Genomic DNA, 21,569 nt, shown 5'->3' with positions numbered 1-21,569 from the left:
GGGAGATATAACCGAGCAGGGAGAGTCTGTCATCACTCCTCCTCTGTGCCGAAACTCCAGAAGAAACTTGATCAGCAATATATGCTGATCTTCTAGTCCACCATTGGCCTTTGCCTTAACATAGACAGTAACACCCACAGTACTCCATTTTCTCCCATGCTTAAGCAAGAATTAACTATGTGTCATCCTGAAACACAGGAGGAGTGATGAGAATTTTGTCTCTACATTATTGGTTCATTCAACCTTTACTGAACATTTCTCATGCCAGGCAAAGAGGCCTTAGGCCTCCATGCAGTGCATGACCTTATATTCTAGATAAAGAGGTAGACATGTATAAATAAGGACAGTACAGCATGAAAGATGTTCTTCTTACTAGAGTCACACATGGGGGGCCTATGGGAGCAGATTTACAGAAGACTAATATTCTCCCAGTGATGGGGGCAGAGGGGAGAGTGCATGCAGACACCTGGAGGGTGGGAGGGCAGGGCCAGGAATCCTGAGTGGAGGGCACCCAGCCCTTATCCGCAGGCATGTTCCTGATTTTTCTACAGTTGGAAAAGAGGCCCTGGGAACATGGCCAGATGATCTGTGCTGCAGAGGTCAGTGAAGAATTAATTGCCCAGACACCTGACAGAGCTGGTAGACTGAATGAGGTACCATGGCAGAGTAAGGAGCAAACAACTTGGCCTGGGTGTGCATATTGGCTCTTCAACTATTAGCTATGTTATTTGAGACAATTTATTTCAATTCTCAGAATCTCAGTTTCCTTAGCTGTAAAATGGTGAGAAAACAGACATCTCATAAAGTTGTCTTAAATACGCAATTATAGTGGTAGTATATGTGAAGCCCCTAACACCCAAAGAAATAATCTCACAGCACCCCCTAGTTTCTAATTTGCTCTCCCGTCCCATCTCTCTATCTAGAGAATCTAAGTAGAAATGACTGTTCCCAGTCACAGCAGAAGGAAGGAACTCCCAGCACTCAGGTCTGAGAGCTCAGAGAAGCAGTGGAGAAGTGGACACAAGGGGATGTGGTATTTGAGAGAATAGACATGTGTGCCCTAAATATATCCAAAGGACACACTCGCGCTTTGTGACTAATTTTTAATGATCCTCAACCTGTGCTTCAGCCCCTAATCCACCCTTTTGCTGGTCTTCCAACATTTTTCTGTTAGCAACTCCTTGAGCCTTTATTAGCTAACATTCTGTTTCTCCAGTAACACCTTGAGGGACAGACAGCCATCTAAGGGCAGAATCCAAGGATATATCATAGACACAGCTGGGGGAAGCATTCAGGGAGCTAAGCGAGTGAGAGAGAGGAGGGAGCCATGGGAGGATGTGGACGGGCACAGGACAAGCTTCACCCCCTACACACATCCTTGCTGAGGATGAGTCCTAACTTGTGTCAGGGTCCCACAGACATTGGGGACAGCAGTGTTCTGGAAAAGTCCCAGAACTGAAAAAGGACTTTCAAAATCCTAAGGTTTCTCCTCTGTCCCCAGACCCAAGACTACCTAAAAACTATAGTAAAGATGGAAATATGTCTAAGTATTGAAAAGTCCTTCATTTCTTATAAGCCACCAAATGGATTTTTAAATTCTCTTTACTGCCCAAACTAAGGAAACACATGCAGATTGACCTCAACCAGCTCTGAGTGACAAGCAGAGAAAACAAAGGAGAAAAGAGAAGGGGAGGAAATGTGTTCAATTAAATCAGTAGGATTTAATTGCCCATATGGAGTTAAGCTGACAAAGGGTGATATCAGAGGACTGCTGGAGGTGGGACTATCTGCTTGCATTGGGGGCTGGGAAGGCCCTGAGGCTATTTACCCCATACGTTTAATCCTTGGGCTTTGCTAATATGAATACCAGTTGAACTCCCATGTTAGATACCAGCTAGATTGCTCTCATGAGAGACCAGAAACAAGCAGCAACCTCCATTTATCCATTCACTCATTGGGCACCTACTGTGTGCCGAGGGTGTGTCCAAGCCTTGGTCACGTTGAACTCCTCAGTAAGTCAACTGGACATCTGCGGGTTATCGCCCTTGATAAGAGCAGCGCTCGTGATCTGGAACACCCCCTCCAGCCTGACCGTGAGCGCCTGGGAACTCAAGCTTCATTCTCTGCTTGCTCTCTTTTCACTTCTGCCGACAACACAGGGCCGGGCACCTGGAGGTGCTTGGTAGGTTCTCTCTGACCCATCATCTAGAAGACAAGTTCCCTGACTTCAGGATAGCATTTATTCCACTAAAGGAAACTTCTTCGGAAAGGCCTATTTTATAGAGTAGATTTCAAAAGACTGCCTATGTTCTCAGAATAAGTAATCTGACATGATAAGGGCCACGTTCGGAGCGTCCCTAAAATGCAGGCACACGTGGTACAGGACACGAACAGACTCCAAGCCTGCAATTGCTTTGTTTTCACCTTGGCAGCCCTGGAGCTTGGCTCCCAGATTCAAAGGGATGATGTATTTTCCCATATTTATTATTTGCACTGGACTACTGAGGAAAAAAGCAGGGCAGCAGGCCGATGTGTCTCAGTGATCCTGCCAGGAATAACAGAGAGGCCTTGCACCAGCGACTCATTAGCTTATGGAAAACAGTTCCCTAAGGAAACTGCAGGGTGTAAATAAATTTAAAACATTTCAGCCTTTTGAGGCCTGCAGATGCCAAATTTGTAAAACAGTGGTGGCTCGAGAACGATGTAACATTCTGTTGCACGTCTCATAAATTTAGCAGAAGTTCTATAGTCCGTTAATAAGCAAAATAATGTGATATCACAGACGTACTTTTTTATTGAAATATGCATCACTTTGTTATTTATAAGAAGCAAAATTGTAGTTGGTAGGGTAAATTCAGTCTAAAAGAAGAGGATAGTTCTAGAGATATCCATGTATCTACCTTCCTAACTCAGGGCCCTATTAAAGGAAATCTCTTCTGTAGATGTTATCCCAAGCCCGAGTATATGGCCAAATCTGGCTACAGCTTCATGTATTATCCATGCTTCAAATGTGGTGTTAGAGAGTATTATACATGAAGGAAATAGGTGAGGCTTAAACCCGAACCTCTGATAGAATATATCTGTTAACTGTTAACAAGACGCACAAAGAAAGCAGTATCTTTGAAGTCAAAGACAACCTTTAGTCTAATCCCTCCATTTCATAAACAAGGACCCTGAGACCAAGAGAAGCAAAGCAATTGGCCAGAGTCGCACTGCAGGAGAGTGGCAGAGCTAAGAGAGTGTTGTTCTCTCTGTCCACTGTTCGTAAGACTGACAGGATGAGGGCCGCACAGCCTTATCACCCTGTCTGGCACATTGGGAACACTTGACAAATGTTGGCTATGACTGTCACTGTTACCGTTATCATTATTTCTGCTACCCCAATGTGCTAAGTTATACCGCTTATTTTCATCTCTTTGCCAACAATGACTTGAGAAGCTCAAACTAGGATTAGTTTTACATCTATTATCAGAACATCTTTTTGTAATAAATTTATTTATTTATTTTTGACTGCGTTGGGTCTTTGTTGCTGCACATGGGCTTTCTCTAGTTGCGGTAAGCAGGGGCTACTCTTCGTTGCACTGCACGGGCTTCTCATTGCGGTGGCTTCTCTTGTTGCGGAGCACGGGCTCTAGACATGCGGGCTCAGTAGTTGTGGCACATGGGCTTAGTTGCTCCACGGCATGTGGGATCTTCCCGCACCAAGGCTCGAACCCACGTCCCCTGCGTTGGCAGGCAGACTCTTAACCACTGCGCCACCAGGGAAGTGCAGAACATTTTAAAGTGTTGTATCAAGTCAGTGTCATTCTTTAGATGATCCTCCCCAGTATTAACTCTTGAGTCCAAGAAACCCCATATACTCTCAGTTTCCCTTAATAATACATAACATACTGTTTCCCACTAAATCATGATTTATTCACTGAGTACCACCAGACTAAATTTTATAAACGTATCTACTTTTCCATCATTGTAGCCTCGAATCCTGTGCATAGTATATGCTCATTAACAAATATCTGATAGTCGTGGTGTTAGATGATGGGTACACAAAAGCTAATAAGGCATGGTCCCTCTCCTTTAGAGTTTCGCAGTCTGATGAGGCTAATCCTTATTGAACCTATTTCCATTTTTAGCCCATATTATGCCTATATATGGTTGAGCCCATGTACTTACTTCTTCACAATATAATCCAAATTCCTAACATTCCAAGAATAGTCCTTAAGCAAGATTTCATCCAAGATTTGTCATAAATAATAGCCCAAACAATAATGCGCCACAAATATATTAGAGGAAGGTGATCTTTAAGAGGCAAATGGACAATTGGGCTATAGAATAAAAGAAAGCTACATAACACAGGCTAAATAATTAAAAGGCTCTATAATTTTTTAAGGAAGAGGAAATTAACCTAAATTTAATTCAAATCAGATAAAATGAACTTCTCTAAAGAATCAAGTTCTGAGAAGCTACTTGATCTATACCAAAGTTGCATAGTACGTGACTTAGAGAAGAGGCAAAGGTCTCAGCACAAGTTTATGAATCAGAATATGCAAACTAATGCCAAGAACTAACACCTGGTCCCAAGCTAAGGCCAGTCCCAAGAAGGGAGCAGCTGGGCAGCCTGGAGGTGCACAGTCAAGGTCCCGATTCATGAGGGACTATCCAGGGGGTGCTTCTCAAATATTAATACAGATCAGAGTCCCCTGGAGGACTTGTAAAAACACAGATAACTGGCCACCCTCAAAGTTTCTGGGGTAGAGCCTGAAAGTCTGCATTTCTAACAAGTTTCCAGATGATGCTGAGGCTGCTGGTCCAGGAATCCCTAGTTCAGGGAAAGCACAACACACATGTCCCAAGACATATGGACAGCAAGGATGTACTATGTTTGCCTTTTTAAAAATTCCTTGAGCCAATCACCAATTTTGTATGCTATACATCTGAGTGACTCTTGAGCCAAAGAAGAAGATGAAAGAATTAAGAAACCATTCCGGTTAATGGGACAGAATGTAGGAAAATAGCCTGACATGGAAACCCAAAATTTTTTTTGCAAAAAACCTCCTGGAATAGAGAAGAATCAGAACCAGAGTCAAAGGGGTGGTGAGTGGAAGAACTTGACAAGAAAGGGAAAAGTTGAGAGGAGAAATTGCACCACTGGAGCAGTGCCAAGGAACTGGCAATCCCCCAGACTGTGAATCCAAACCTTGTAACAGCCCCATTTACTGAGCACTTACTGTTATTCCAGTCCCTGTCCTAGGGGTTATACATGTCTCTCTGAAACCTCAGAACATCCTCTAAGGTGGTTATTGTCTCTCTTCTACAGATATGAAAACAAAGGCTCAATAAGATGAAGTAATATCACCATGGCAGCTGGTAAGTGCTGGGCTCAGGATTCAAACTCATGTCTGTCTGACTCACAAGCTTGACTCTTATCACCCACCCAGTCTGCTTTCCTAATTCCCCTTCTCTAAAGAGGAAGAGGTATTGAGGGAAACCACAAATAGCTGCATATGGCTAGAAAGAAGTAAGGTATATAGAATAAGAGGGAGTATAGTATAGTGGCTGAAGCTTCAGCTTTGAGGCTGGATAGACCTGCATTCAGATCTGTGCTTCTCTACTAAGGAGCTATGTAGTCTTGGGCAAATCACATAATCTGATCCCAATTTATATATCTGTATAATGGGGATATTAACATCTACCCTCCAGAGTTATTAGAAGTAGTATGGATTTTCACATTAGAACTTCAAATTTTTACATCAGAACTTTAGATATTTTTACCTTAGAACTAGTATGTTTTTTACAACATTTCCTAGCAAATTGTAGCTGTTCAAAAATGAAGGTGGTGGTGGTGATGATGGTGGAGAAAAGACCGGAACCCTAGTAGCTGAGGAGCTGGAAAGAGAACGTTGAACAGCTTTAAATATGTTTCAAGTCTCGATGTTTGAATCAAGCCTACACCCAATACAAAGAGACTCTGCCACTATCAGTTAACCAACATGAGATGTGGAAAATGGAGAGGTATCTGAAGATTGGAAGTGAACAACTTCTGATCCTAATTTTCAAAACAAGAATAAAATATACACTCCAGAAATTCTAGACTTTCAAGCCTATGGTTGAACGTGTACATGTGCAGTACTTGAGCACCACAATGGAGCATTCCTCCATAATTTAGAGATAAAATAAACAAGGCTTCCCTCTGAGGGTTATCCAATAAAATCAACATGCAATACTGGAGTTGAGATCCGAGGTATTCAAGGTGACCTTGAAGAGAGACTGGCTCAAAGGCTCCAATGGATTTCACTGGAACCTAATGGAAGATATTTACAGAACTGAAGGAAGAACGTAAAGGGGAGGCTGATATGAAATGTGACAGAATAAAAAGGAACAATGGGCAGTAACTCTTCCTTACTAAGAAGACTTTGCCATGATCCAAGTACCTGAACCCGCAACTCCTTGAAGACAGGAACTGTTCTAATTCACCTTTGCATCTCCAGGAACCAGGAAACCAGTGCCAGGAACAAAGTAGCAACTCAGTACATGAAAGTCGTACCGTATGTGTTCTGGGAAGCCAGGACCATGATGACAGCCTTCACATAGGAGTTCCCTGTACTCTGCTTTGACATGTCATTTGAAAATGTTCCCTGGTTCTCCATGACCCATACTCTAAAGTCCCAAGTCTCTCTTAGCCTGATATTCCAGCCTCATTCTATCCTCCTTTCCAGCTTGGTTTTCCATTCCTTTTCCTAAATCAGCTCTCTCCTCCTGCCAAACTTATCTATTCATGCCCCCAAATAAGTAGCCTTATATCCTCTTGACTCTGTGTATTTCCCTACATTATTTGTCTCAACCAAAACAGCTCCCTCTGCTTTTCCTCACCTTCCGAGATCCTATCTCTAGAAACCTCCCCTGACCATCTCAGAACTTTCCATCTCCCACTTTCAAACTCCTTGAGCTCTTGTTTCTCTACCACTCATTCAGCATTGACCAAATACCACCTTGTGTTCATGTTTGTGTTTTTTCAAATGACTGTGTCTTACCTCCCTAGATGAACTACAAACATCACGTCTTATTCATCACTGCATCCTGCCTTGGGCCTTGCACAGAGTTAGCACTTAATAAATGTGTGTTGCTGCTGTTAATGATGAAAAACAAATGCTTTGGTAATTCTGAGGCATCTGACATGCCCAATCCGCCCACACTCTGTGTCATTTCTTCCTCTGTAGGTAAACAATGTGCCTTCCACCAGCAGTTTCCACCGGTCCCTCCCTGTGCCCTGAGTAAGCAGAGACAAAGAGAAACACTTGTTATGTGTCTCAGACTGGTTGGGAATCTCCAGACTGTCAGAGGTTCACAGGGTTTCATATCCCCAGTAGCCAACTCTGTAGACCTGCTTCTGGTTGTCAACCAGCTATAGGATCTTCTAAAAAGCATTTAACATCCCTGGGCCTCTGGCCCTAAATGTCTCTGCCCTTTCAACATGGGGTTGTCATTAAGATAAAAGAGATAATAGATCTAAAAATGCTCTGAAAAGTCTAAAGTTCTATGCAACCAAGAAGAAACCAACTTAGCCCTTTTAGGCCTCTAGGACATCACTTAGCCCTTGTAGGCCTCTAGGACATCACTTAGCCCTTTTAGGCCTCTAGGACATCACTTAGCCCTTTTAGGCCTCTAGGACATCACTTAGCCCTTTTAGGCCTCTAGGACATCACTTAGCGTGGTACCTTAGTAACCTAACTCCTTGAAAGAATTGTCCCCTTTCCTTAGAACCTAGTTCTGTTTTTGTTTTAATCAGAGAAAGACTAAAGCATTAGAGAGAAACTGGCTCCGAGAGGAATGCTTGGGCAGGAAGGTATTTTAAGAGTTCGTTTGATTGTGTTCATTTTCCTCTGTGGCCTAATTCTGAGTTTAGACATGCTGAAAGGTGTTTCTTTTCTTTCAAATGCTTCAGAGAATAGCCCTGAGAAAACAACAGGGATTGCTTAAACATGCAAGACAGCTGAGAACAAAAGGTCAAGCAGGCTTGGAAAACAGCCCCTCCAGATTCCTCCAGTTACATGAGCCATGGGTAGGTGGGTTGATTACACAGCATCCATCAACTGGCTAAGAGGAGACAAGAGAAAGCCATCTCCCTAGAATCCCTGGTAGTTGTTTCTTCTACTAAGAGATCGCTTCTACTAGTAAATGAAAACCCCCCAAAGAAGAGTTCTTTCTCCTCTACAGGTGCTCCTAATTACAACCCCGATGAGTAGGCCCTGACAGGCTTAGCTAAGTTACCCTCAAACACCTACTGAGTGCTTACTGTGTGCCCAGCAGGGCCATAAGTCTGGCCAAGCTTTAGGTTTCCTATATATAACTGGAAGGCATACCACAGTTAGAAAATACTTTGGCCAAAATCCTAGTACCTGCTCCACTGCAATTCCCCTTGACAGAGATTCTTCTTTGATATTTGTCCAACCCCATTATTTCATGCTGCTGATTGAATCAGGCCTCTCTTGAGAACAGATATTGACAGGTGCACAAATGATCATAAAAGCACATGAGAAGTGGACAAGAAGGTGCAGAAAACATAACAAGACCTTTCCCTGACCCATCATTGCATAAAAAAACAACTGGCAAGCTTGTCTTGGTCAGCTCCGGCTGCCATAACAAAATACCACAGACTAGGTGGCTTATACAACAGAAATGTTCTCACAGTTCTGGAGGCTGGAAGTCCAAGATCAAGGTGGCAGCATAGCTGGTTTCTAGTGAGAGCTCTCTCCTGGGATTGGGGAGAAGGAGAAAGCAAGCTCTCTGTGTCTCTTCTTATAAGGGCACTAATCCTACCATGAGAGCCCCACCTTCATGACCTCATCTAAACCTACCAAAGGCCCCATCTCCAAATATAATCATACCGGGATTAACACTTCAACATATGAATTTGGAGGAGACACAATCATTCAGTCTATGCCAGAGCCCCAAAGAATATCCAGAGCAATCCTCCATATTAGAAGAAACAGCAAGCCCCACCTGTTATTTCCTCAACGATAACAGGCTTGGGTCTCCATACAACCTCCAATTCCATTGGCTTTCAAACCTTTAAGTGGCTCAAAAGCAGTAGACCCCAAATATGAGTCCCGAGCCCCTAGACTCAGTCTTATTCCTTCATTTATTTTTAGTCTTAGAGATTGACAAATTATAAAATATTATATGCAAACACAAGCATAATAACCCATATACTTTTGTTGTTACACAAATATCCAGAAACTAAGTTAAACAAATAAGACTAAGGGTGCAAAAAGTCTGATGGGCCTCTCCCATATCCTGTTTCTGCCCGAGGGGCTCCTTAATCTGAATCTCTCCCCAGAATGTGCTCTGATGCACAGGCATGATATTCAAAACACTTACCAACCAACCAACCAGCCAGACAGCACTCAGCAAAGGACTGGGCTGGGTCCTGGAGACCCCTACTGTGTCCAGACCATTTACCAACCAGGACTGAAGTCTCTCCACATTTAGCAACCAGTACAGCTGCACGCCTGTGTACTGAGACCTTGCCCTGCTGGTGCATAATCTTACCATTGAAAAGTTCTTCCCCAGGATTCGTGCTTGGGTTCAGAGGCTCTCACTCAGTACTCAGCCCTCTCATCAGCAGCCCACTCTATTTCTCCCTTGTCTTTCCTATATGTTATCTGCTTATTATACTACATAGTAAACTCCTTGGAGAAGTCCACCCCACTGTTTCATCCACTGCCCACAAGGCTCAATCCCATGCTTTCGCACACAGTGGGTCATCAAGCAACACAAAATAAAACCTACCCTGAGCTTTTGGAACCACCCAGATGATCCGGACATCACTGCCTGACAGTCATGTTATGGACTGAACGTTTGTGTCCCCCCAAAATTCATATGCTGAAGACCCCCAGTGTAGCTATTAATATATTTGGAGATGGAGCCTCTAAGGAAATAATTAAGTTTAAATGAGTTCACAAGGGTGGGGTCCCAACTGGACAAGATTAGTGTCCTTATAAGAAGAGAAACCAAAGAGAGCTTGATATCCCTTTCTCTCTCTCCCCCCCGTCTCTGCTGAACACAAAAAAAGAGGTCACACGACCACACTACAAGAGGCAGCCACCTACAAGAAAAAGAAGAGGGCTCAGAATGAAACCTACCTTACCAACACCTTGCTCTTGGAGTTCTAGCCTCCAGAACTATGAGAAATGGCTTTTTGTTGTTCAAGCCACCCAGTCTATAGTACTATGTTATGGCAGCACAAGATGACAATACAACGTGACATGCCCATTTCTTTCATTCTCACAACAACCCTATGAGGTTAGTATTATCACCTCCATGTAAACAGTATGAAAGTCAAGACTTAGAGAGGCCACCTAATAGGTCTGTGATAACAGAGGCAGTAAATCCAGCATCAGGCTCAAGTCTCCATTTGACAGACAGCAAAGCCCATGGCCTTAACCACTAGGCTAGACTGTCTCCTAGAAGTGCCTCAGAATAGAAATCCTCATCCTTACTGCCACAATGACAATAGCTAATGGACACGGAGTCCTTACATGTTGAGGTACTACTAAGCACTTCTCATTTAAGCTCACTTCTTTCTCGCAACAACCCTTTGAGGCAGATGTAAACACATCCTCAATTAAAGAGCACCTAATGAAGTAGCCGAGGACAGCACGACTCCCTTGCTTTAAACCCTCATTTCTCCTTGTCGCCGCCTTCACCAAACATTTATGGTGAGTCAGGTACCATTTTGTTGGGTTGGGTGTAACTTTCCGAACGGCCTTAAATTCTTTCTGGAACAGGGCAGGGTGCACCCTGACTTTTCTTCTAATCCACAGAACAGCAAGATGTTAGAGCCCCACTGGACTCACAGGACGATGTCTGGAAAAGAACCAAACAAGATGCCCTCTGCTGGTAGCTTCTTGTTTTCTGACTCTTCACACGCAGCCCGCGGACTGGTACTGAGAGAAGCAAATCACATCCCGGCACACGCCGGGGAACTGGTCCAACCCCGCTTTGCAGGCAGAGCCGCAGCCCTCACCCTGCCCTCCTCACAGCTCTAGCAGCCCGAGCCGGCAGCCAACACCACGCTTCTCGGGTTCGGCCGAATGGCGCATGTGGACCAGTACGCCATCATCCACCTTCCCCTGCCTCCTCTAGGATGTTAACGGAAAGTGCTGGATCCTTTTCCAGCAGGGGTCAGAAATGCAAGCCCTGCCTTCAGGGCTGACCCTCTCCCAAAGCTCCCAGAACGGACTGCACCTCCCCAAGATGCCCAAGCTTCCTGGGGTGGCTGCATCCCTCTGCAAGGCTTCAGGGTAGAGTCTGACATCACAGCATGCCCAGAGTGTGAAGTAATAAATGGGCCATGATCCAAGAAAATGTCTTTCTTCCCCACCGGAGCCCCCAGAGCATCTATGTACCCTCTAAGAGAGGGTTTGTGAAGCTGAGAGCAGCATTTCCAGCCGCCTGCCGATCTCCACTGGGGAACCCAGCAGAGTAAGATGGCTGCTCCAAAGAGCAGCTCCATACCCAATGCTGTGGCTGCCAGGAATGGGGGCTGGGAGAACGCATGGATTTTGTTTAGAAAAGAGAAGACTTCCTGTTTCAGTGCTTGTTACTCCAGCATTACCCACGGTGGTTTTCTTCATGGGTGCAAAACTAAAGTAACGCCGCTGCTGTTCCCTTCTGACTCATTATGTCTAAGGATCTGCCCCACAGTCCCCAAAGCGTCTTCTGCTATGGAAGGTCAGCCCTGTTCATGCCCATCGCAGTCAGGACTCACCTGGTTTCACAAGAGAGGTCTGGAAAGGTCCAGCTGACCTAAATCTCTCCTCCTGCAAGAAATGCCTACCATTCAGTCATTCCTTTAGGCAGGGACGCCAACCAGAACTAATTTAGGAGACAGAATTTGTCACCATTACCAAAAAGGGCCTTGAGGGCTTCCCTGGTGGCGCAGTGCTTGAGAGTCCGCCTGCCAATGCAGGGGACGCGGGTTCATGCCCCGGTCCGGGAGGATCCCACATGCCGTGGAGCAGCTGGGCCCGTGAGCCATGGCCACTGAGCCTGGGTGTCCGGAGCCTGTGCTCTGCAACGGGAGAGGCCACAGCAGGGAGAGGCCCGCGTACAGCAAAAAAAAAAAAAAGGGCCTTGATTATTTTTTCCAACTGGTAACACCTGTATCATGGGTCTGAAGTTCGCGCACTACCATTCCAATGTGCAGAACTGTTGCTTCTTTTATCTTCCTATGTCTGAACTGAGCCGGCTCAAAAGCTCCCATTCCCAGGCCCAGTAGAAAAATAATACATCTGCTAGTTACGTTTACCCAGTCTCCTCCCATTTAAAGCATTTTCACTGAGGGTAAATATTCTCTCGAAGTTCAAAGTTACTTCAGGGGTAACTTTGAAAGGTTTCTTTCTGCAAGGGTCTCCCCTGCCCCTCCTAACATCCTAACATCCCTTACTCCATCCTAACATGGCAAGTAAGGTGATGTTGTTTCCTCAAGGTGCTGAGAGGAGGGGTGCCCTGTGACCCTCTGTTGAGCACTGTGATGCCTCCTGGTTCCTGGGCATTGGCATCTGTCTACTGCAAACTCTTCTGAAGCATCAGCCACTGGGGACATTCGTGCTCTTTTTCCTTGGCTGGGATAGGGCCCAGGGACCCCCACTGGCTGAATCAGTCCCACCTTGGCTCTTGGGTGCATCAGAGTGTCACCCACACCCTTCTGATCTATGGACTGCCTACCTCAAGGTCCCCAAAGGCATGCACCTTGGCCCCCACCATGCTGACCCCAGGGGGGCAGGCTCACTGCTTCTCAACTGTCAGCTATTTTCTGAGTGCCCACGAAAGGCACAGAATCCAACCACACTTCTCACAGATCCAAGTCACGTGGTCTGCTGCCTGGGTGACTGCAGCAGCTACTCAGCAAGTCTCCTGACCTCCACCCCTGCCACCCACGGGCTATTTTCAACACAGTAGCAGAGTGATTTTTTTTTAACATCTTTATTGGAGTATAATTGCTTTACAATGTTGTGTTAGTTTCTGCTGTATAACAAAGTGAATCAGCTATATGTATACATATACCCCCTTATCCCGTCCCTCTTGCCCAAATCTAGGGGCAGGACAGGAATAAAGATGCAGATGTAGAGAATGGACTTGAGGACATGGGGAGGTGGAAGGGTAAGCTGGGATGAAGTGAGAGAGTAGTACTGACATATATACACTACCACATGTAAAACAGATAGCTAGTGGGAAGCAGCTGCATCACACGAGCAGAGTGATCTTTTTAAAACAAAATTCAGGTCCCATCACTCCTTTGCTCAAAACCCTCCAGTGGCTCTCATTTCACTCAGGTTAAAAGCCAAGGTGTGAGGCTGCACTGAGCGGACACCCGCTCCCTCTCTGACTTCACCCCTCCCCACCTGGCACTCTCACATCCCTCTTACCCCACTCATCATGCTGGCCGCCTTGCTGACTCCAACTTAGGGCTGGGAGGGGAAAGGATGGAGAAGGAAGCAGAGGGCAGAATCAGAAAGGAAAAGGGTGTAGACAGAGGGTCAGAAGCTGGAGGAAGGCAAACATGTCTGCAGGTAGCCCCATGGCTGGCAGACACTGGGGAGAGAGAACACCACGGAGCTGGTCCCTCTGCCTCTGTCCCCGCATCCACTTGGCCAAATGCCTGTTTCCTTCATGACTTTGTTCACCGCCCCCCTTCTCCATGTGACCTCCCCTGCCCATTTGATGCTGTCTACTTCCTGCCACTCTGATCTCATGAGGCCCCTCATCCTGTTCTACATTTCCATTCTTCCACAGCACTTATTACGTAACAAAATCTATAAGCTACTTACTTTTTTTGTCTGTTCGTGTATCTTTCTTCCCCACTCCCTCACCCTGCCTCATTCCTCCAGAACAAGGATGCTTGTTTTGTTCACCAGGGTGTCTCAAGTGCATAGAACAAAGCCTTACACATAGTAGGAATTCAATAAATGATTTTTCAATGAACAAAGGAACTTTCTGGATCCTTTTCATCCATACAGGAGCTGAAGGAGGACTGGGGGAGTCTCTCAGGCCCTTTTTCTGCTGATATGCTCTCCTGGGCTGCCATTCCCATTGCAGCCACCCCACGTAGTAGGGCAGAATCTTCCCAGAATTCCAGAGGGGCTTTGGAGACCCAAGATCTCCTCTGTTTCTGGCTTCTCCCTCACCCTACCCCGCATTTCTGTTCTCTCCTTGCTCACCATTCCCTCCTCTCCCCGTCTCAGGTGAAGGAACTTCGCATCCTGTCCTATTTTCTCTCTGCCTGTGCCTTAGGTTCTAATCCACTAAGCTTTATTCTTAATATGTAGTGGGAGTTGGAAAATTCAGGGCTTCCTCTTGTCTTTCAAGAAAGCCTGGATTTCTGGGCTATTATCTCTTTATGGTCCCAAAGGCACATAGTCATTCCTCTGTTTTAGGCCATTCCTGCTCTTTCCCTCTCTGGGACATCTGGTCTAGGACATCTGGACCGTCATGACTGGAAGAGGTGCAGGAAGGAGACTGGCTGACCCATAAGGGTATGGCTTACTGTCCCCAAATCTATTCTCTCCTCTGCTAGTATTATAGAATTACACCTGGGCACACAGCTGCTCAGTGGAAAACACACTTCTTAGTCTTCCTTATGTATGAAAAAAATGTATACTTATATAAATATTAAATGTAAATATTTATATAAATATTATTCAGCCATTAAAAAGAAGGAAACCCTGCCTTTTGCAACAACATGAATGGACCTTGAGGTCATCAGGCAAAATGAAACAAGTCGGACAGAGAAAGACTAATATTGTATATTCTCACTTATATGTGGAACCTAAAAAAACCTGAATTCATAGAAATAGAGAGTAGAATGATGGTTGCCAGAGGCTGGGAGGGCGCATGGGGAGATGTTGGTTGAAGTGTACAAACTTCCAGCCATAAGATGAATAAGTTCTGGTGGGTGGCCCTAAATAGGCACTCAATGTGTGTTTATTAAGAAAACAAACAAATATAAATAAAATCTTTTTCTCAATAGAGAAAAGTCTTTCCAAATGTAGACTATAAGCAATGAAATTCATTCAGAGGTAAATAAACACAATTTGAGCCTTCTCCTTCTACATGTCAGATCTGACCAGTGCCCCTACATCCTCATATTGTCCCTGACAGAGTATCTAGTCTAACAGGTAGAAGGAAATCACCTTCCTCTGTGATGTCAATCTCACAACTTGTGCATGTAACTAAAGGTTCCCTTAAGTACTCATCTTCCATGAATTTAACTACATGCTTCTTGGACCTATTTACAGCTTCAGCCTAGACCACCTTGGAATTGTAACATATTTCTTAGGTCTACCTAAAGTGTCATGCTGAAGCTCCCAGCACAGCCCCTAGTCTTAACTGACTTTATAGAAGTTTAAGCCTATGCTCCTTCAACCTTGACCCTGCAAACTAAAGAGTCTTAGTCTTCATAGTCATGCCTCTGCAGGCCCTGGATTGTTCCACTGTTCTTCTCCAGGTAAGAAAAGAGGTTGCAGATTTCCCTGGAGCACTAACACAAGGTTTTTGAGAAGAAGTACCGGCACCCTTCTCCCCTCCCACACATCTCTGCAAAGCGAATTCTACTCCCTCCCAACCCCATTTCATCCCCATCTCCTCCTCTCTCGGCCACATACCCTAAGCTAACCTCAAATATCCCATCATCCACAGGTTCCATCATTTTCCAACATTTACACCTTAGCGTAAATACTTTTCCTAGTCCGGGACCCACAAAACAAGGTAGAAAGAAGAGGGGCTTTGAGTACCCAAAAGAACTGGGAGGTCACCAGGGAGACCACCAGGGAGAGGAAAGACAGTGACTAGGAGGCACTGAAGAAAAAGAGACATAAGATATACTATCCCCTTGGACAACTACTGAATGCCAGGCACTATGGTAAATGATTTTATCCAAACATTTCATTTAGCCCTTTCCCTTCAAGACACACATTATTAATTCCATTTTCAAAGGAGAAAACTGGCTCCAATGGGGTTAAGTGACCTTTCATGAGGTCAACTCAGTCAACAAAAATTTTAAGTGCTCCAGGCACAGGCACAGTGGAAATTATTAAGGCACAACACCCATCTGTAGTAGACACAACCTGCTAAGGCCTGAGTTAGTAGATGAAATAACCAACATCTAAATACCTGGTGTCATATACACGCCTCTACACCTGCTTTTTCTGGAACCAGCCCTAATAAACATGACTCCATCATGTACTTGTGAGTGGTTCCTCTGAAAACCAGTGTTTAGCTTAAAGACAGGATGGTTATTCTCTCTCTGCACCAGCCAGATGGGAGCCCAAAGCAGACACAGAGCATGAGCAGCGGCCAGAGCAGATGAGACAGAGCCGGGTGGGGGCAGGGGGGACCCGCCCAACAGAGGTGATGCGTCCCACCTCCCTCCTCCAAATCCCTCTAAACACAGTTCTGCCCAAGAGCTTCTAAGAACCATTTACCGGAAAGCCCCACAAATAATAGTGAACAGTGTGCTTCAAGGTAAATTACTGACTCTTTGAACTGGAGAGATGTGCTTACTAAACTCAAGAAAACACCCAAAGACAAGAATGGACGTGTGCTTCCACGTTGCAGGCCCACACAGAGGTTGGGAACAGGCCAACAGATAGAGAGGTCATTGTCATCAAGATTTACATGTACCCAGCAGGAGCAGAAAGGCTGCAAGAGTTATGTGACTCACTGAAGTACAGGGTTAACTGATATATCATAAGCACATAAACCCAGTGATTTCTGAAGGTGACCATTAAACACAACATTCAATCTTCTTGAGTCTGGAAGCCATTCTTCAGAGTGTCCCAGTAAACTCCTTTTTATTATCAGCAACTGGCCTTCCTTAAAATATCCAAGCAGCTAGTAGCCTTCTACTGTCAAGAGAGACTCAGGGAAAGTGGATTTTTTCCCCTTAAAAAAGTTATATTGAAGTCACTTATTTAAAAAAAAAAAAGCCAAGTAAAGGAAATTCTTACTTGGAAGCCAGGACTCTGGTGCTTTAGCAAGATACAATCACAAAACCAAGTTCCTTAAAACTGGGCCATGCCAACCACAGGCTCCTGCTCACCCAGTGCCTAGCTGGTGATCTGTGCTCTGAAACACGTGCTGTGTCTTTTACAGTTAGGTGATATATATCCCATAGGGGGAAAAGTGAAAATGACTGAGGAATTTTTCTAAAGTTCAATTACTTTGCAAGGATAAGGATACAAATAAATGTCTTCTAAAACTTCAGAGGTGATCCTATAGAGGAAGCAGACATTGGAAAAGGAGAAAACAAAAATCCATTCTTATGGAAATGTAGAGGAAATCTTGAAGAGTTACAAAGACTTGATGAGGACTTACAGTGCCTGCAGATACCTGCACACACAGCACACAACAGTGGCTGTCCAACTGTCATCCCCAATCACCTTTCTCTCTTGCTCATTCTCGCTATAGAGGCTGAGAAAAAACAGACACTTGCTTTCCACGCCTCTCTTGCAGCTAGAGTGGTCACGTGACCCACCTCTGACTAGTGAGAAGCATAGGAACGTCTATGGGAGGCATTTGAGAAAGATATTTTTTCTCCCTAATGAGAAAAAAGGGGCTCATTTTGCTCTCAAGTTGAGTGTTTGGTCATCTTGCAACTATACGGGGCAGAAGATCAGGAGAATTCCAGAGATTCTGCACCAGCATCAGAATTCTATTAGTGTTCAACCAGTCCTAGAACCGCCTGCCTACACGCTTATGAAATAAACAGTAAAACATCTTTTGGTTAGATCACCACTTGTTGGCTTTCATGTTACTTGCAGCCGAAAGCATCCCACGGAATACAATGAGCATCCTCTGTTCTCACTCCAAGCAGGATTTGGCACTTCACGGCAGATCCTAAAAAGCAAATCCCATTCTGCCAAGCATTAGAAATTAATGCAGATTTTTGCTGAAAATCTTAAGGAAACATGAAGGAGGATCCATGACACATCACTCAGTGAAAATTAATAAAACCCCAGAATCAGTCAACTTGTTTCCCTTCAGAGTCCCAGTGTGCACCTAGTTGCCTTATTTCCTCTGGACATTTGTCCCATGCATATTTCACAGCCTTGTTATCTTCAGTCTTCCCAACCTACCGGAAATTCCCAGTTCCCAGCCCCTTTTTTTCATCTCCAGCAATTTAGCCCTCTCCTTAATTCTCCAATCATGAGTTCTTACACCTATAACTCTACTTGGTAAACAAAAGGCACTACTTAGTAGGATCTGTCCTATTTAGAGGACAGGGTCTATGGATAGTAAATAGCAAGTAATCCTTCTTTTTCACAAATACACTCTCTTCCACTGCTAGAGTTTGATTGGTTAACTGAGAAGGAAGGAGGAAGATGAAGGAAAAGGAAGAGAAAGGGGGAAGAAGAGAGAAGGAAATAGAAATAAAGGTAAGGCTTCCTCTCATTGCTTAATTTTCTACCATTAACCACCCCCCCCAAAAAAAGATACTTCCTTCTATTCCCCCTTCTGTCTTCTGCCTTTTGGATCTCCTTCCATTAGCTGAAAAAAATTTTGAAAGAACAACCTACACCTCCCATCTCCCTTTTCTTGCTTCTCATTCACATCCTCACCTGATCTGTGGCTTCAGCCTCGTGACACAGCACTAGAACTGCTTGGGTAGAGCCCATAACTCTTTGGTGCCCAGAAGACCCTGAATGAAATTGAAGTACCATCATGACGGTGTGGTGCTCTTTCATTTTGATGTAGCTCCTATTACAAGCTAGCATCGTAAGGTGCCTTTGGGCTACAGCTCAAATTAAAAGCCCACAAACTGAAAGACCAAAACTATCACCTTTTAATCCCCCATTACTACCAGGCACACACACTCTCCAGAGTCACTGTATCCCCACAAGAAATTCAATGGTGACAATACTGGTTCAGGCCCAGAGGCTGGCGTCATAGCCACCCAGGACTCTTGCAGGTGGAAGCCAACGCCAAAAATGATGAAAACTGCAATCTATGACGCAACAGATGGCAAGTGGTGGTGGTGATGAGCAAATGGGCTTTGAGGTTTTCTGAGATACCTTCTGCTTTTCACCCCATGGGTAAGGCAAGTATGTTCTGAAGAGATGGCTTCCAGCACTTTCTCACCTGACTGGAGTCACAGGTGCCAATGCTATGATCTCCTCTACAGGACACAAAAATACACCTTGGGCATCAAGAAGCTTTTGCCATTTTTTAATATTCTTTCTGAAAGCATAAAACCTTTTTTTCAACTTCAAGAGATTTCCCATTGGGGCTAAAAGTTGAAAACCCAGAGTCTGGTTCTATCCCTCAAAATCACCACGGACTGCCTATGGCCAGAGGAATGCACGAGGCTGCTGGGCTTCCTTCCCTGGGCTTCTGAAGGGTGCTTCAGGATGGGGGCCTGGAATTTGGAACGTTCCTTTGTCTCATGATTGCAAATGGCATGAAATTGAATCGTGTGGAAAGAAGAAGGAAGGAGGAGCTGCCGGAGCTACAAGGGCTCTTGTCTTGCTGCATCACCACGGCTGAGCTTAGAGCTAAATGCCTTTTCCATCCCCTGAGGTCTCAGCTTGATCGGGTGACATATTGCTGGCCTCCTCTTACCCCAGCCATCACTTTCGACTCAATTTTTGTCAGGCATCATGAGGCCGAGGAAAAGGCTAGAGAAGTAAATCAGGCAACTGTTTATTCAAGTGTTTTTGGTTCAAGTTTTGTTTTTTTTTTCATTGTACTGTGCTCTTTCCCAGCCCTACTTGTAGAAAGAGCAGCTTTGCCAGAAAACCTGGTAGCACCAGCTGCTTCAGAGGACAGGCATCTTAAACAGAGTCCAGAAGAGGCCAAGTACCTGCCTGCTTGTCTGAGTAGGTTTCATTTGGTCAGTATGTGCTAAATGCAAGTTGCCTTGGAGGGCACACAATGGCTCAGTTAATTTCATTTTATACACGTGTACATAGGACGGGAATTCCCAGGAAGACACATCTTAAGTCTAATCTCTGTGTACGTTACAGAGCTGTTTTTTCCACTCATGTATGGGGAAAGTGGGGGAATCTGCTTTTTGCTAATTAAAAAGAAACAGAAGTGCTAGGGATACACAGCACTTCATCCTAGAGCTAGAATGGAAGGCTCATCTGCCTTGCTTTCATCACTATCCCTCTCATTCCTCCACTGGCGCAAGTCAAGCCTCCAAAGCCTACCCAGTCCCCTTTTCCTGAGCCAACACTGCCTCCTAGGAAGGTGCTAGAAATTATTATGTGGAGCTGGTTCCTGTCTTTACACAGCTGAGTTAGTCCCATTGCCAACTCTCTATCTTACTAGAATCATATTTCAGTAAAATTGTCAAATCATGTGGGTCTCTCCCTCTAGACCACAAGCTACATGAGGGCAGAGACTATGTCTTAGTCATATTCTATGCTCAGCCTCTTTCTTGGCACATAAGAGTCACTCTACCAATGTTACTTGAACCAAATTGGTCATTTTCTGGAATTAAAATGGTTGAGTTCTCATTTTTTATATTCACCAAGCAAAGTCCTTGCTATCAGCTTCTCTCTTGTCTTTAGGAATCTCAATCAAAGCATTCAGGATTTCTCCAAAAAATTTTGTTTAGGTTTCTCTAAGCCAGTCCTGGTTTACTACTCTTATTTTTTCATCTGTGTCAGTGTGGTCCACTGAGAAGCAGACACCAAGATGGGATTACATGGGCAAGGACTGTATTAGGGGAAATACCTTGTAAGAGATGAAACAGGGAGGGAGCTAGGGAAAGCTGGGAGAACCGTCAGATTGCCAGGCAAGTCTCCAGAGGGAGGGTAGGGCAGAAGCCTCCAAGACAGCCAGAAGTCTAAGGAAGGTTTGGCAAGGCAGCTGGAAACTCTGGAGCCAAAGTTGGCCACCAGAGGATTCACAGGTCTCCCGGGAATGGGGCTGCCTCAGTCTCCCTGGCACGTTCAGCCATAGGCTGGAAACAGCCTGTGAGAATCATGACCTTGACACAAACATAGAGACGGATTTCAGAGCTAAGGTCTTTGGTCAATTACCCTCCCGTGATTGGTGATCTGCAAAGCAGGCACATTCTCATGGCCACCCCCATCACTCTACTTGGGAAGAGGATCATGCTTCTTGCCCTCTCCTCAGCCAGATGAACCCCAAGTTTTGGTACAACAACCATTACAAACAAATCAACTGTCCTCCAGGTGGTCAGAAGGGCCCAAGCTAAGTCACACTATGGTTCACCCTCTCCTACCACAACCAGGCCTGGGAAGTGACCAGACGGTAAGAGCTACAACAGGACAGAGTGCCATCACATTTTGCCCTGTGATTCTTCTCTGCAGAGGGAACTAGTCAAGGGTGACTTGACAGAGCTACTGCTCCATGACCCCAGGGCAACGTTCACACTGCAACCTGTGTGGTTGGTGCCCCCTTGGGTTGTATGAGGCAACAGCCCACCTAGCGATGCTCTGGCCAAACACCCATAACCTCTGTCAGGCTCTGCAGAAAGCCGCCCCTCATAAACCTACACTCCAAGTAAAGGGAACGTCCTTGGTCTGCCTACCAGACCCTGC

The sequence above is a fragment of the Tursiops truncatus genome, chromosome 17, assembly GCF_011762595.2.
Source record: "Tursiops truncatus isolate mTurTru1 chromosome 17, mTurTru1.mat.Y, whole genome shotgun sequence".
Taxonomy (NCBI): Eukaryota; Metazoa; Chordata; class Mammalia; order Artiodactyla; family Delphinidae; genus Tursiops; species Tursiops truncatus.
This window is presented reverse-complemented; position numbering follows the sequence as displayed.